Raw genomic sequence first — 16,466 nt, 5'->3', positions numbered from 1 at the left:
TATTTGACATGTTAGGTTTGAAGGATCTTATGATGAAAAATGTCTAACTGTTATCCTGGGATCCTTTCCATAACATCCAATCCGAGCCTGTCAGTGGTAAAAACAAGCACTTATAATAGACGTAACGTTATATAGATTGTGCTCAAACTGCTAAAAAGATTTGCAGTCCATTTCCCAGATGACTTATGCAGCGGTCGCGGTCAATACTGGAACAATTTGAATAACGTTAAGTCGTTTAGACACAAAAACATGTGAAAACAAGGCTTAAAAATACAGAACTTTCCTTTGCAATGCACATGGATGATTTGGGCTTAGAGAGATTGGCTATTGGTGCCAGCTTAGCCTTTTACTTCATTTATGTTTAGGCGGGAGACCAGTTCTGTGGCATTGTGATTGCAATGACAAATAATGATTATAATAACTAAAAATATGAATAAAGGTGTAAATTGTTCAACAAACCTTTATCAGAGTTAATAATGATCTATTAGGCAACAAAAACAACTAAAATGCATGCCAAAGAAGTTAGAATATTTAGAGAGGTCAAGCAGAAGCTTATTTTTTATTAAACTAGATGTAGGGCTATTGTTGGAGTGTATGAAATATGTGTCCTCAACAAGCACACAACAGTTAACTGAACTGTACGTAAACTGTACATAAAATGTATTTTGATTTCTTACAGCTCTACAGTGTGGGCCAATTAATATTAGCAGGAATGAGTTTTTTGTAAGTATTAGCCATTTTACTACAATGTTTTTAACTTAAAGTTTTAAAATCTAAAAGTAAAAAAAAATTAAAAAAATGGTTGTTCTTGTTATTTCTACAGAATTTATTTTGACAATTTCTCTCTTACACTGTCTGCTCATCTTTATTGGTGCTGTGGCTAACAGGTTTTGTCATACATGTCTTTGTGTGTCATGACTTTTTCAGTCCAATCTTCGCCAGGTTCCAGTACCTCCTCAAAGTCATCCCAGTCAAGTCTCTGTCTTTAGATCAGTGTGCTCAATAATGTGCTTTTTGCAGTAATGGGCTTTGGAGGTGGTCGAGGCGATGCCGCAGGCAAGGAGCCAGGAGATGGCGAAGGGATGGCAGAAGCAGGCAGATGGGACCGTAGAGGTGCAGATTAATGTTGCCGAACCAGAGCGCAACCAGGACGATATCCCACGGCGGCGTGGATGGAGGAAGGAGCCATGATGGTGATTTGATGGGCATCATCCTGGTGACGATCGATGGACAGGCAGCCTCTGGAAGAGCCCCTCGCACAGATGTAGAGCAGAGGAAGTGATGACACGCCGATGACCTAGGCGGCCGCGACAGAGCCGCAGCAACAACCCCCTAAGAAGGAAGCGGGGACCCTGAGGGCAGAGGACGAGCTGGTATGACCGAGGGCGGAGGTGATGACTGAGGGAAGGCGGAGCTTGCTGGAGCTGATGGGGTGGAGGGCCGGAGGTAGTGATGTTACATATGACACTGAAGCTTCGATGCGCGTATCACATAAGCGACACAATTTGTAGCGAAACCCCGTATCAAGGCGTGTATTGGTTTACTAGAGTCACGTGATCGATGACAAACGAAGCCTCACTTTCTGTCCAGTCACGTGCGCGTTTCGCTTTGGGTGTCAGAAGGCTCGAACTTCAGATCGTATTTAACGAGTCATTGTTGCCTCAGTCTGGTTGATATTTACAATTATTGATATTGACATTTAATAACAGATGATCCTATCAGACAATGTCCTTATTCATTGTGTGTGTGTGTGTGGAGAGAGAGAGAGAGAGAGAGAGAGAGAGAGAGAGAGAGAGAGAGAGAGAGAGAGAGAGAGAGAGAGAGAGAGAGAGAGAGAGAGAGAGAGAGAGAGAAGGCCTACATTAAATCTTATTGAATCATATAAGCTTATAAGCTATTATATTTTATTGTCACACTTTAATGGGAAAATGAATTTATTTAATGAACAAATCAAACACAAACATGTAAGGCTTTTATTTGTACACATAACTTTGAAACTATGGAGTGTGTTGTGGTTGCTTCATCTGCCAGAGCTTCTAACACAGACTTCTGGCTGCTTTATTTTAAATAAGCACCAGATGGCGCTGTTCTCGGCGCTGTTCTCGACACTCTCGAAGCTTTGAATCATTTCCCGGAACAGTCAGGGGAAAGCCTCAAGCCGTTTCTCAATATGCGTTCTTGTCTGGGGCCGGTTTCACAAAGCTATTTTAGACCGGTCTATAGTGTTAGACAAGTCTAAAATCTGCTCATAGACAGTCTAATGCAAGTTAGACTGTTTCACAAAAATAAAGACTGACTTAATTTAGACCAAAAAAATTAGACACCTTACCCCCCGGCTAACTTAGGTCTAAGACTCTATGTTACCTTGGCAACCAGCAGTAACAATCAGTTACATTACAAACTGCCAAAAGAAAAGGGAAAATGGCTCATAATTTAAACATTTCTTCTTGTTACTAACGTTACATTCCCAAGTAAAATGTCCTTGTAACTGTTAGGGCCGTTACATAGTCAACGCGAGCAACGATCGAGGCGCTCCCTTTCATACGCAAGCGCCACGGGCGATGCGTGAAATGCAATACACCGTGACTGTTCAACCGTCTATTTCGCTTCAAACGCTCGCTTTATGCGCGCGTCCTATTCGCATTGGACGCACGAATGGATTCAAAATGTTCAAGCGTCGAACTAGACGCGATAGACGCGAATTTGACGCTCTATTCGTGTTTGGTGTGAACGCTGCATAATAACAGGCTGCGATGTCAAGATTGCAATGCTGGAATGTGTGTGTGTATGTCAGAGAGAGAGATGGCACGGGCGCGATCGAACAGTGGAAACATAAAAACATACTCCGTCATTTATACTCCTCCAACAAACACTTATTTTCCACTGGGGTAAACTGCACTGAGCGGTTGAATGCGCTTACTCGATCCGCCATGTTTTTTGTTTTGAAAAGTGTCTTATTTTACCCAGAGTGCATTGCAGTGTAGTCCTACTTAAGATAGTCAGAGTCTTAAGTGCTTTGTGCAACGGTCTGATTTAGATGTCTATCTGAAGTCTGACTATCTACTATATCTAAGCCATAGTCAAAGTCTATCTTTGTGAAACCGGCCCCTGTACTTGTGTTCTTGTGGACTTGTGAAACGTCATCAGTCGCTGCCCTAGTACTGTGCCAATTCAAAGTTCACATCTAGCCAAGTCCAGTTCGAATCCCCGGATGTGTTCTTGATCCGCCCCTTTTACCGAGGATGCATCAAGAGGTGACTTGTGCGGACTTGACAAGCCAGGTATCCCAGAATGCATCTCATACCACCAACCAGCAAGCGTCAATAGCAGAGGAGGAACCCCGCGTAATTTAAAAATACTGCTATAAATGTGTCACAAAATGTAGTTTTAAGAGTATCTCAGGCGAGAATGTAGTTGTTTAAAGCTCAAATCTTTGGTTTATTTATAAAGATAGCGCCTATTTGAAAATTTGATCTGACGTTTTCGGAGTTGTGAGAACGAGGAAATCGGACGCTCGGCGCTCGTACCCCGCCGAGAACAGCCTTTCCTCGGCTTCTGCTGCTGACTTGCCGTTGGCTCGGATGTCTCTAGTCTAGTGGTATAACATGAGATTTAAATCGTCTTGTGTATATCCAACAGGGGATCTATTTATTTTATTTGTCTCATTAATGTATTATTTGTTCCCTGGCAAAACGTTTTAGCTGAGGGCAAAGTGAAGTTATAGCTTTATTTAACGTTAGTCTATTTAACTATGTAGCCTAGAGAGCTGACTTATGTTTGACTGAATCGTTGGCTTTATTATTGTATAGCTTCTTATACCTTTTAGGCTACTTATACTTTTAGAATGGCTATTATTGATCATTAAAACTGACATTTAGCAAAAAAGGTTATGTCATTTTATTTTATATATTTAAAACATATAAAATATTTTATTATAATAGCCTACATGTTGCCCACATTATCTTCACTGTATATACATATATGACACAACCCTGTCTCTTTTTGCTAAATGTTCGTTTTAATGATCATTGATCAATATTATAATGTTTTTTATTAATCATATTTTTAAAATGAAAACAAAAAGAGTCAGGGTTGTGTCATATATAAATATGCAGTGAAGATAATCAATTGCGTTGCCTGAACCTCATTTGTGTGGCCATTATGTTAAAGATCTTTTCTAAATGAAAATGAAAAGAGGCAAAATGGTGGTTTATAACATATTTTGTTTTATTTGTAGCCTATAAAGAGATAACCGGAGTAGCCAGAGCAAGCTGAGTGACGCTATCAAGTACGCCGCTGTTCCATTTGCAGAATTATCGGACTTGTGTCCTCCCGTCCTCGGGAGTTCGTTCTCCTGAGTCGAACTTGTCAGTCCGAACTACCAAGTCCGAACTTTGCGTACTTGGTATTGAGAAACGGCTTCAGTGATTCATGAGGCTTCATTTCCCCATCCCTAGCCGGAGGGCAGCGGACGGCCCGCAAGTCCGCAGTGGAGGCGTGGTGAGGTCTGACCCAGACGGTGCCAACGGTCCGAGGGAGTTCAAGTTACTTTATTTTATTTGTACCCGAAGGTAGCTTTTGTTTGCAGTAGAGTCCTCATACACACATATGGAAAACAAAGGGGAACATATCACACATCATTCAACTTAAGACAGTAAAAATTAGGAAATGGCAACAATAAAAAAAAAAAAAAACAATTAAAAACAAGTAAGAAAGTTTAAAAAAAAAAGTAAAAATAAAAGTTCTTACTGGTCCAGAGTAAATGAATACATACATAAAAGCAAAGTAAACACCTGTTCAAAATATAGCTATGACTTATTCCTCAGTGTAATGGCTGCAGGGACAAAACTGTTTTTGTGTTTTTTTGTTCTTCTACACCTGGGGATTATAAACCTACGCCCAGAGGGTAGAAGCTGAAACTCTGTGTGCAATGGATGGGAACTGTCGTTTAAGATTAAACCAGTTCTGCGCTGTAACTGTTTTGTGTACAAGGTCTCCACATTAAGCTGTGGCTCACCAATCAGCATGCTAGACCACTTTACTATTTGGTTGAGTGAGTTTTTATTTTTCAAAGAGAGGTTCCCAAACCAGGCTGCTAGCGCAAATGATAAAACTGATTCAATAAAAGCGTGGTAAAAGAGGGTCATGATGAATTTGTCAATGTGAAAGTGACTCAGTTTCCTCAAACAGAACAGGCACTGATGCCCTTTTTTACACACGACTTCACAGTTAGTTTCAAATGTGAGTTTGGAGTCTATTATTGTCCCCAGGTATTTATACGATTTGACACATTGAACAGTTTGCCCTTTGATTGATGTAAATTCTTGTGTATGGATTTTTTTTTTTTTTTTTTTTTTTTTAAATCAATGAGCATGTCATTTGTTTTGGCTACATTTAGTTGAAGGTGAGTTGCTTTCAACAAAGTCATTGATGACTGGACCATGACCTGTTTCACTGTCTTGGAGCAGGCTAACAAGGCTAACAAAGAGTCATCTGCATATTTAATTATAGTCCTGTTTTCCCACCTGCTCTGGCACATATTTGTGTACAGGGAGCCTGGCGAGGTCGAACGGCCAAAAGTCAATGCTGGAGTCTCTGTCCAGAATTGCCCCCTATACCCTTAAATAGGGCACTATTTGTAGTGCCATTTGTAGTGGTGTCCGGCACCATAGTGGCACAAGTGCACTCATTCAATCTCATAATGCACCACTATGATGAGTGTACAGCTGATGTAGGGTGCATCCGAAAACTGATAAATGCTTTCCAAGGTCGGAAGGTATCAGGCACATCCGAATGCAATGTTGGTTTCACTTCCTGTCTCCTGAGATACCTTCATTTGCTCGATTTTTAAAGGCAGCATAGATGTATCCTTCGCTGCCTTTTAGGGATGCACCGAAATGAAAATTCTTGGCCGAAACTGAAAACCGAAAAAGAGGAAACCAAGGCCGAAAACCGGAAACTGAATCACCGAAAGAAATGATGCCAATTATTTGTCATTTAAAGACGCATGCACTTAAACGGCGTGCTTAAAACAGAGCTGTTTTTGACCAGGTAAAATGAGTGTTTTCTTACAATACTAATGAGAATTTTTAATTAAAGTATATTACAAAATTTGAATTTAGACCCTAAAGAATCATATTAGCTTGTACAAAAATGGCATTATAGGAACCCCTTTAAGGTTCATACATAGTTTCCATGACAGAGTTCAAGATGCATCTTTTCATCACAACTGGAGCTGCAAGCACAAATTAGGCAAAAGAGGCAGCCTTTCTGGCGCACTTCTGGCACAGGATTATGGTGTCCGAATTCACTCTTTTGTTTTCATTCACTCATTAAAGTGCACTCATGTAGGGAATAGTGAATGAGTGTATGGGGGGTTATTTCAAACACAGCTTAGTAATCTTGAAGACCTTGATCAGGTGTGTTTGATTAGGGAGCTAAACTCTGCAGGACATTGGCCCTCCAGGAGCTGAGTTAGAGACCACTGATTTAAGGGTGAAAGAGGTTGATTGCCCGATGATTATGCTAACTGTATAACAGCTAAGGCATTGCAAGCTGCACATGGTAATTGAAGCACTAAACATAACAAACACATATCATCATCATTGTTTTCATAAACATATCAAAACGAAGAAAAAAAAAAGGAGAACATTTTGGTAAACTAGTCAAACTCATAATCAGCTTGAAGGTTCTTGGGAACTAGTCGAAAAGTTGACCATTGTGACACCTCCCTAATTGTTATATGAATATATATTATATCATTTATATGCAACAAGGACAGCAAATACTTTGCAAACCTAAAGGCCTTGTGCTTGCAAAATGCTTTTGGCTCAGGTTAGGTTACAACAGGCTGGAAGTTAAGAAACGTAACCAGCTCAGTGTCAGCTTTCGTGGTGTAACAGCTATACTCACGCAGAGAGCTGACAGATGCATGTTGCTAAATTATTGTCAGTTTGCAGCACAGCAGCGTAATCCGTGTTGTCATGCAGACCTCATGTACCACTGATGCGAGGAACCACTGTACCACTCATGTGAGTCATTAGCACTCAAGGCAGAGCCAAGTCTTATCTCCACACAGTGAGAACACCTAGTATATCCCCTTCCTCATCACCCCCAATTTTGGCAAGTGCTGCATACATGAAATGGCCAAAATAAAAAGGTTACTGCTCATAAGTAATTCTGAATAGAAACATAACACACATACATTTAGAAAGCCAACCCTTGAGAGTTTATAGTTCAAGACTCAAAATTAACCTGACTGTTATTAATATTGAGATATATAAGCTCAAACATATTTTGAACTAAAATAATCTGGGATCACCAGTGATCCCTGCCAGGTAAGGGGATATGCTGTCAGTCAGTGTGTGCTGCCAACAAAAACTCACATTTTAAAGGAGCAGTTAATTTAGTTATTAATAGCAATAATAAGTATTTGTAGTAATTTATTTGTAGGCTGTTTGCATCTTGCCATATTCATAAAGAATGTGAGATCATGTCTGCAATTATCTACCCTCTGCAGATTTCTTTATATTTTTGGGGAAACCCTGATACATTTTTCAAGATTCTTTGATGAATATACATTTAAAAAGAAAAGCTTTTATAATAATAATAAAAAAAACTTAATGCATCATTGCTGAATAAAAGTATAATACATTAAAAAAAAAATCTTACTGACCTCAAACTTTTGAACGGTAGTGTGTGCAACCACACACAGCCTACAGTAATAGGATAGTGAATTATATTATTTGGTGGACAAATTGTTTATTGTGACCATTATATTCATTTATGTCATGACAACTCTCTGAGCACAACCAATCAGCTTGTGCAATGTAGTTAATGCTGTAAATATCATCAGTTTGCGTTAAGGACCCATCAGCACCATCTAGAGTTTCTTGACAGAACTTGGCATTTGTAATCTGAATAGGACCCATGGAGGATTGAATACGAGATTAACCTTCCTACCAAAAAAAAAAAAAAAAAAAGTAAGTATTATTGGTGTTCAATTAAGGATTCATGATAACATCATATCTGTCACGGTGCGTTGCCCTAGAATGCTCACGAAGACGAATTAACAAAGAGAACAGTATTTTGAACCAAATTTCTTGTAGAAAACCAGCCCCTTGCTTAATAAAAAAAATACACCTTTGCATTTTACTTTGTCCTTTAGTCCCCTTGCATTTAACAAACAAAAATATAAATATGATTTTAATGAGAACATGCGCCCAGTGGAACTCAACAAGTGAATGGACGGAGAGTGTCACTAAGCAGACGACTATGAGTAACGAGATCAGAAGTATACAAATGCAACACTTACAACAAAACGCCTCTCAAAAAAAAAAAAAAAAAAAAAAAGATTAATCTCTGTAGATTCGCTTCGAATATTGAATGATTATCTGGTGTGGTATGAAATAATTCTTAATATAAATATTATCATAGTTTCATTAATCACAAGGCTGGCCATGAGTTTTCATCTCTCTCATCATCTGAAACAAGGATAACATTGTATTGTTTACTGCTGTACAAAGACACACATAGTATTTTAAGTTATCTCTCCCCTTCTCCTGCATTCATAAATCCCCCACACTAACATTAGTGAAGTTATAGTTCTAGATACATTCCAATATACCAACAATCCCCAGCTGATACAGTTGGTAGATGATGTCAGACCCAGGTCACAGGCCACGGAAGCCCCAATGTTCCAAAAATCAATGCTTCGCAACACAGACGGGGTGAATTTGTGAATGAAAGTGTGAAAATTCATTCACAAAACAATGTTGTTACGTATCCTTGCACTTTTTTAAGTGGGTATAAGGAAATCCTTGACCTTTCCTTGTGGGTATACGGAGTATACCTGCGGATCACGTAGACTACACCACTGGGCTATCCAGAACAGGAAAAAATAGGTCTTTGTCACACTTCCTATATCCGGTAAGTGAAGCAGTGTAGCGCTACTTCCGGTCCCATCGCAACGCAGTCAAAAACTAATGGCTGAATCCTCTCTCTGGTGTTTTTGCAGCATACCTGGCTGCTCTAATTCTAAACAACGACACCCTTACCTTATTTTTCACGATTTCCCGAAACAAGAAGTATTGAGGAAAGCATGGGTGAGACTGATGTGGTGGGATGAAGGTCTTTCTTTTAAAATAATTTGCTGTAGTACGTTTGTGTGTAGTATGCATTTGGAAAATGATGATATTTACATCTCATATCTTCAACCTGCCGAAATGTTCCCTTCCAAATGTGCATTCTGAATAATAAATACATTTATTTCCCAACTAACCTGCCGCAGTCCAGTGCTCGTCTTGACCATGGCCAAATTGACCATAGTCATATTATAGTAAAAATGTTTTCGCAGGTTGATTGCCATTTGTATTACCAGTTTTACTACAAATACCATGGTTCATTTTCATAAGAGCAGTATTAAAATAGATTGTGCGGAAAATGCCTTAAAGAAATTTAACGATGTTAAACAATTAGGCTAATTAATCTTAAACAGCAATGCGTTGACAGCGTGACTAAATATAATTTTTTTGGCATAAATATGTGGATTACATACAGTGAAATGATTGTCAATGAAAAATGACAAAATAATGACTAAAATATTTAAAATAATTAAATAAATATGAGTCTGATCTTATTCATCAGGTCTCTCGCACTGCAGAGTCACGGTGACTATGTGGACTAGCACTGACACCGTGTGGTGAAATAATCACATATTCTTACGAGCCACGGCTATCTCAGATCGGCTTATGTTGGATTAAAACAACAAGTTCTGTTAAGTATGGAAAATTCTGTGCACAGTAATCATCAGAATATCTCTTCTCCTGTCTCTAAAAATGTCCAGATTTTGAAATCATCCTGCAGATGCTAATTTTAAGAGGCGTTTATTCTACTAGAGGATTTCAGCACATTGAAAATATAACCGGTAAAATTGATACACTGCTTGGATGAGCACTTCCAGTAACCAATTGTGAAAAAGGTCTATATATTATGTCATCAGAGCTATCACACCAGGGCTTCAGCTTCAGAGCTATCTTGAGGGAAAGGCAGGGCTGATACTCCCAATGCTGAGACTTCACTCTCATTATCAGATGAAAAATGCTACTGAACTAGGCTATATATAACAGCTCATCACAGAAGCTCAGTGCATTAGAGAAACACCACAAAGCTTCAAAATTCCTTGATCTTAGACAGAAAATCAGTTTGCTTCTCAGTTGGATGACTCCCCTTACGAAAAAGTTCATTTTATGAAGTATACTTAAGTAATGTTCAAGTATATTTTAAGTATACTTTATGTAGTAAGCAGTGGTTAAATTGGGCCGGGGCTCTCCGGGGCTCAGCCCCGGCACATAAGCCTGCTCGTTTACAGTCAGTTGCCTACTGGAAATTATGTCACATAAAATTTGATGAAAGTGATGCTTTTGAAAACATATTTCTGATTATAAATGAAAGATTTTGAAATGGCATGTCTATTTTGTCTCGGCGGAGCTGAGATCAGAACAATCGGAACACGGCCGTATTCTTGTTCAGCTGCTTAATCTCGTTGTCAGTCGACCATGATCGCGCACCGCTCGCGCATACCATGCGCATTTAGGTAGGCTACTCAGAACTCCGACACTGATAAATGTACGCAGCAATACACAATGAATGTTCCTGGGAGATCCGTAGTTGCGCGGGATGTGGAAGCGCACAAAAGTTCCAGAACCTTCTACTGCCTTAAAAAAAAAAAAAAGAGCTGCTGGCCACCGCTTTAGCAGCAGATCAATTTTGTCAAGTTCAGCACAACGTTGGTTGTACAAAAAGTGCCCTGGCCTTGAATGACAAGGTAAGGAAAAAATGTTTGGCACATTGTATGGGTCACTATCATAACAAGGTAATACAATGTGTAATCAAGTGTTTTATATTTAATATGAGGGAAATAGGCTACACATGCCGTGGACGTGACACAAAAAATCTTTAACTTTTAGGTGGCAAAATATTTTTTTGTAATTCTGTGAATTACACTGCAAACCAAAGTAATACTACCCACCAGATGAAGAAGGGTTGGCTCTCCACAGAACATAACATATTCATTTTATTTTATTTTTCATGTTCGCATTTATGAGGAAAAAAACAATGTTACGGACGGGACCGCTCTGAAAGCGGCACTAAAAGACTGTTTAAAACTTTCACTGAGACCTCAAACAGAAAGCACAAAGCCTTTCTTTAAAATTAATTTCGTTTTGTATTAATTGTATCTTAATTTTAATCAATGTTTCATCAACCAATTGCCTGGATTTAATAAAGTAATATAGTATATAGACAATAGATAATCACGACACGGACGCGCCGGCGAGTGAACTGACTCTCGTCTCATAAATGAACCGAAACTCAGAGTATAAGGGAGCCTACTTGCCTGACAGGCCTGATAAATATATCTATAGCAAGCTTGGAATGTCTTCTTGTTTATTGTAACACTTGTAACATTTATTGTATATGTAACACTTGTTAATTAATAAACAATTAAAATGTCTCCTTGCTAAATTTTACATATTAATCATTACTTTTGCCGGTTCTTTGTGACAGCTTTTAGGTGCTTTATTGTCAGCGCCACCCTCACGTTACATGAACGCGTCACCGCATCAGCACCGAAAACAGGACATTTTTTTCAATCCATGTTTTGGCAGGGGAAAAACTGATCAGAAAATGTAACGAAACGTTGTAGAAATGTAGTGGAGTAGAAAGTATAATAATTGCTGCAAAATGTAACGAAGTAAAAGTCAAAAGTATGCACTATTGATTCTACTTAGCCTAAGTAAAGTAGGCCTACAGAAACGAAGTATTTGTACTTCATTACATTTCACCACTGCTGATTAACAGTAATGTAAATGCTAAATGTCCTAATACCTGTTGATACTACAACAATGCAAATATGCTCTTAACCTTGCAGTTTTTCACATATCATGTAAGACTCAATTTCTCCATTTCTTTGCACAAAACTCTCCCGAAAATGCCATTTAATAGTTTATTTTTTTATTTTTTTATTCCCGGGGGGCATTCCCCCGGACCCCCCTAGGGAGAGCCCCTCCACATAATAAATCCCAATTTAACCCCTGGTAGTAAGTATACTGTGTACATGTAGTAAATATCAATGTGTACATGTAGTAAACTTGTAAGTGTACTATTTCAATACTGCTTGGGACCAAATTGTCCCACTTTTAGTATATAATGTTATGTTTAAGTGTACTATAAGTGTAAGAGTAGTAAACTTTAAGTACACAACTAGGTTTCTCATTTGTAATGCATCTGTACTACAAGTGAACTTCTACTTCTAGTTCTATAGTACTATAGTCTATAAATAGACAATTCTTTTTTGTTTAAATAGCAAATGCATTTGCGCCCATTTGTGCGCTCATGGGCGTGCTGGTCTCAAAACATCTCAGGTTACGACTGTAACCCTAGTTTCCTGAGAAGGGAACAAGACGCTGCATCGATGACACTTTGGGAACGCTCCTTCATGATTGCGCCTGAAGCACTTGTGTCAACTAGTCTAATGGAGACAGTGAACGTCACAGGCGGGTGACGTCATGACCAGGAAAGGATAAAAGCACATCCGGTCTGACTGGCGTCAGCTTCGATTTAGCCGAAGCAAGTCGATCACAGGAATGCAGGGAGTGTGGAAAAGTGACGCAGCGTCTCGTTCCCATCTCAGGCAACTAGGGTTACAGTCATAACCTGAGATGTTCCCTTTCGAGGGAACTCACGCTGCGTCAATGACACGTTTGGACAACGAGAATGCCCGAAATTCACAACTCTCTGCAAATTCCTTTTGGGGTCGTAAAGTCTTATCAGTCTTAATGTGTCCTGTAACAGGACATTGGGTTCTGCCAGTGTGTTAGCTTCATTAGGGATGTTAGTTTTGGGGGAAGTTTCATATACCTTTGTTGGGAGAGTGAATTTGCTGGATTATTCATTAAATATAATGAATAATTTGTGTGTGTCTGATTGGTCCAGATGCTACATTTATTTAAAACAAGGATGCAGAATCAGAATCTTATTCTTGCGACTGTAAGCCCATCTAGATCGATCCCAATGTCGTCATCTGATAGAACGGGGGAAGGTCTCTGCGTGCTACTGTCTTTCCAAGTGTTAAATTTAATTCCATTTAAGCTTTTTATCTGACTCCATTTTATCACAACCTTGAATTTAGGTTAGATTGCCAATTGGTTATTGGTCAATTATACAATAGTTTAGCAATACATTTGATTGTTCTATTTAACTCTTTACTAATATTTTACCCAGAGCGGCCCGAGGCATAAGCGAACTAAGCGGCTGCTTAGGGCCCCGTGGCCACCAGGGGGCCCCCAATCGACAATCAAGTTTTTTTTTTTTTTTTACATATTAATTAACTTAAACAAGTGACATAAATGAATGAATTAATGACTAATTCAAGACAAGAAAATTCTGATTTCATGATCAATATACCTGCCTACAACAACTGTGTCTGCCAGTGTTTGAGTCATGCGCATAACCTCGCGTGCATAGACAATTCGTGCGCAAAGTCACAGTATGTTAAGCCATGTCACAAAAATTTGATTTGATCAATGGTTGATGATTTACATTTAAATCAATGATTTATCCTTTAAATTTAATAATATTCTGAACAGAACAAGAGTAAAAAAATAACTATAATCAAGCCAAAACGAAATAATTTAAAGCGAAAGTGAAAGTAAGCGGCGTTGGGCTCACGTATCTCTCTCAAAAGAATCAAAATGTTTCAACATTCGCAATGTATTTGGATGGTAAATTATTCTTTATTATAGGCTTTGTACTTTACTCACGTTCCAATATTGACGGGGAAAAAAATCATCCTCTTCACTTGCGCTAAAATGTGCTTGGAAACATCACAGTGGAGCGGTGCTTACGCTGAATGTACGAATTGTACAACTGACTATTTAAACAGAGCAGTGTAATTTTAATATGTTAGGTTGTCTATTTTATTATTATATTCTATTACGGCTATAACGAACAGGTGTGTGTGTGTGTGTATGTGTGGACATGTTTTTCTACACTGGTGGGGACTTAAACCTGAATGCACACAGACTCATGGGGACTCGTGTCACCGTGGGGACCTAAATTGAGGTCCCCATGGGTACAAAAGCTTATAAATCATACAGAATTAGTTTTTTTGAAAATGTAAAAATGCAGAATGTCTCCTGTGATGGGTAGGTTTAGGGATAGGGGCAGTGTAAGGGGATAGAATATACAGTTTGTACAGAATAAAAACCATTACGTCTATGGAGAGTCCTCACAAAGATAGTGCACCAGGAAATATAAAAACATACTCCGTCAAGTTCATGCAAGACATCATTCAAACTGCAAAGTGTTGCAAAACGTTGGGGGATATTTTGCAAATAATTTATTTAATATGTTTTGTGACAGTTTGTTTTCAGAAGTTTCAAACAGTTAGTAAAAGAGTAAAGAAAAAGTTAAAACTTTTTATTTAAGTATCTATTTTTTATTAAGTATTTATTTTGTATTAATACATAACCTCATTGTATTAATTTATAATTTAACATTATAGCGTGACATTTGTGTCAATAATCGTCAAGCACAGGTGACTCCGCGTGGTGGGAGGGGGCCCCCAAATCAAATTCTGCTTGGGGCCCCCAAAAGGCTCGGGCCGGGACTGATTTTACCCGTTCATATTATGAAGCTATTTCGCTCAGTGGTCCTCACGCCTTGTTTAATGCCTTGGGTCTCACGATCACAAGCTCGCCAGCTTCGGTCACCAAACAGAGGTAATTGCTATATACCTAAGATCGGTCGCATTCACGATTACACAATCAAAGATACTTTGGTATAGCCCCCGTGATTGCATACACTTGAAATTAAAGTTACATTTACTTCAGGCAGAGGTATTGCCACTATTACAGATATAAGCTGACCAACATTACTTCTCTTATAATAGCTTTGGATTGGCCATGCCGTGGTTTCCCACGTACACTTATCTAAAGTAACATTAAATTAAAACAGAGGTAAGGCACACCCAAATTTACACACCAGCAATTTTGCTGTTCTAAACGGAAATTCACTTCTTGTCTTTGCAACCACGCACACTTGAATTAGTGCCAAATATTAATCATCACTAATCTGACGCAAAACTTGCGGTAATATACGAATTTGTTTAACCTACTTGAGAAAACAATTTCAGAGTCAGTCGGAATAAAATCAAATGTAACAATTTATTATGTCAGGTAAATGTATCATGCCAATTTCATAATCAGTTCAAAGATAATAAATATAAAACATCAAATGCTCTGGAATAAAGAGGGAAGATGCGAACCTGACATTATAAAATACATCATGTGGAGTGCCTGCATATACGTCGCATCACAGGCTAATTTAAGTTACAAATCGCCCTGAGCCTCTTGTTGCAGTTCTTTATATAGACAGAAACTTCTTTCACATGGAATTTGCATTCAGAGTTTACACCATTTGGGAGGATTCCATTTGCCTGGAAGACCCACCCTTCTTTATTACCTTTTGGTTTACTTCTTTGGGAATGAGACATTTGTACCAGTCGCACTGAGACATTTCAAATGATACAAAACATGTATAATACTGTATGATAATTATTCACATTAACTGTCACCCACTGTCTTTTTTTTTACTTCCTGTTCGGACTTACTTCCTGTTAGCTACTGTTCGGATGCCCTTGCTTACTGCTCCGCGCTTTGCTCTATCGCTTTTACATTTTATCTCCTATATTTTTATACTTTATTTCCTTTTATCACCTAATTTTAACTTCAGCAAATCAGCACAGTGCTCATACAACAAAGTTTGGATTACAAAAACGCAGAATTCTTTTACCCGACCAGCTTACATTCCGGGAAAGGAAAACACAACTGCCTACAAGGATAAGAGAAAATGCCTCATCTGGTTCAAGAATCTACTTGCTGCACCAACTGCCACAGACTTTTACAAAGGATTGCAGTTCTTGAAACAAAGTTACTTACGGGACCACCAAACCAGACGGAGCACACAACAGAGCTTCGTCATGGACAACCTCAGCATACAGCCGGTGAGTCCCATGAAACTAGTGCTCCTCGACAGGTAGAGAAACAAGCCGATCGACTTACAAATCGATGGCACAAACAGGGAGCGAGACCCAAAGGCACTCGAGACATCAGATTGTCACGAGCAACACATATTGCCGCAGTAGCATCCTCTACCCCAGATACAGCTCTGACAAGGATTGCAAACACTGGTCTCCTACCACTGCCTATACATCTTGAGAACAGATTTGAAGTACTAATGAATGTAAATGAGGAATCCCCAAACATGATGAAAGTGATCGAACACAGACTGAATGGGCCAGTAGCTAAAACTGATGCTAACTGGCGCTCAAGGTCGAGCAGACAGCGGCACTCAGCTCAGAGCACAGCCAAGCACAGGACTCTGATAGTGGGGGACTCCATAATCAG

This window comes from Scardinius erythrophthalmus (genome assembly GCF_964197995.2).
Source record: "Scardinius erythrophthalmus genome assembly, chromosome: 15".
NCBI classification, from domain to species: Eukaryota; Metazoa; Chordata; class Actinopteri; order Cypriniformes; family Leuciscidae; genus Scardinius; species Scardinius erythrophthalmus.
The sequence above is the reverse complement of the archived record's forward strand: the minus strand, read 5'-3'. Positions refer to the sequence as shown.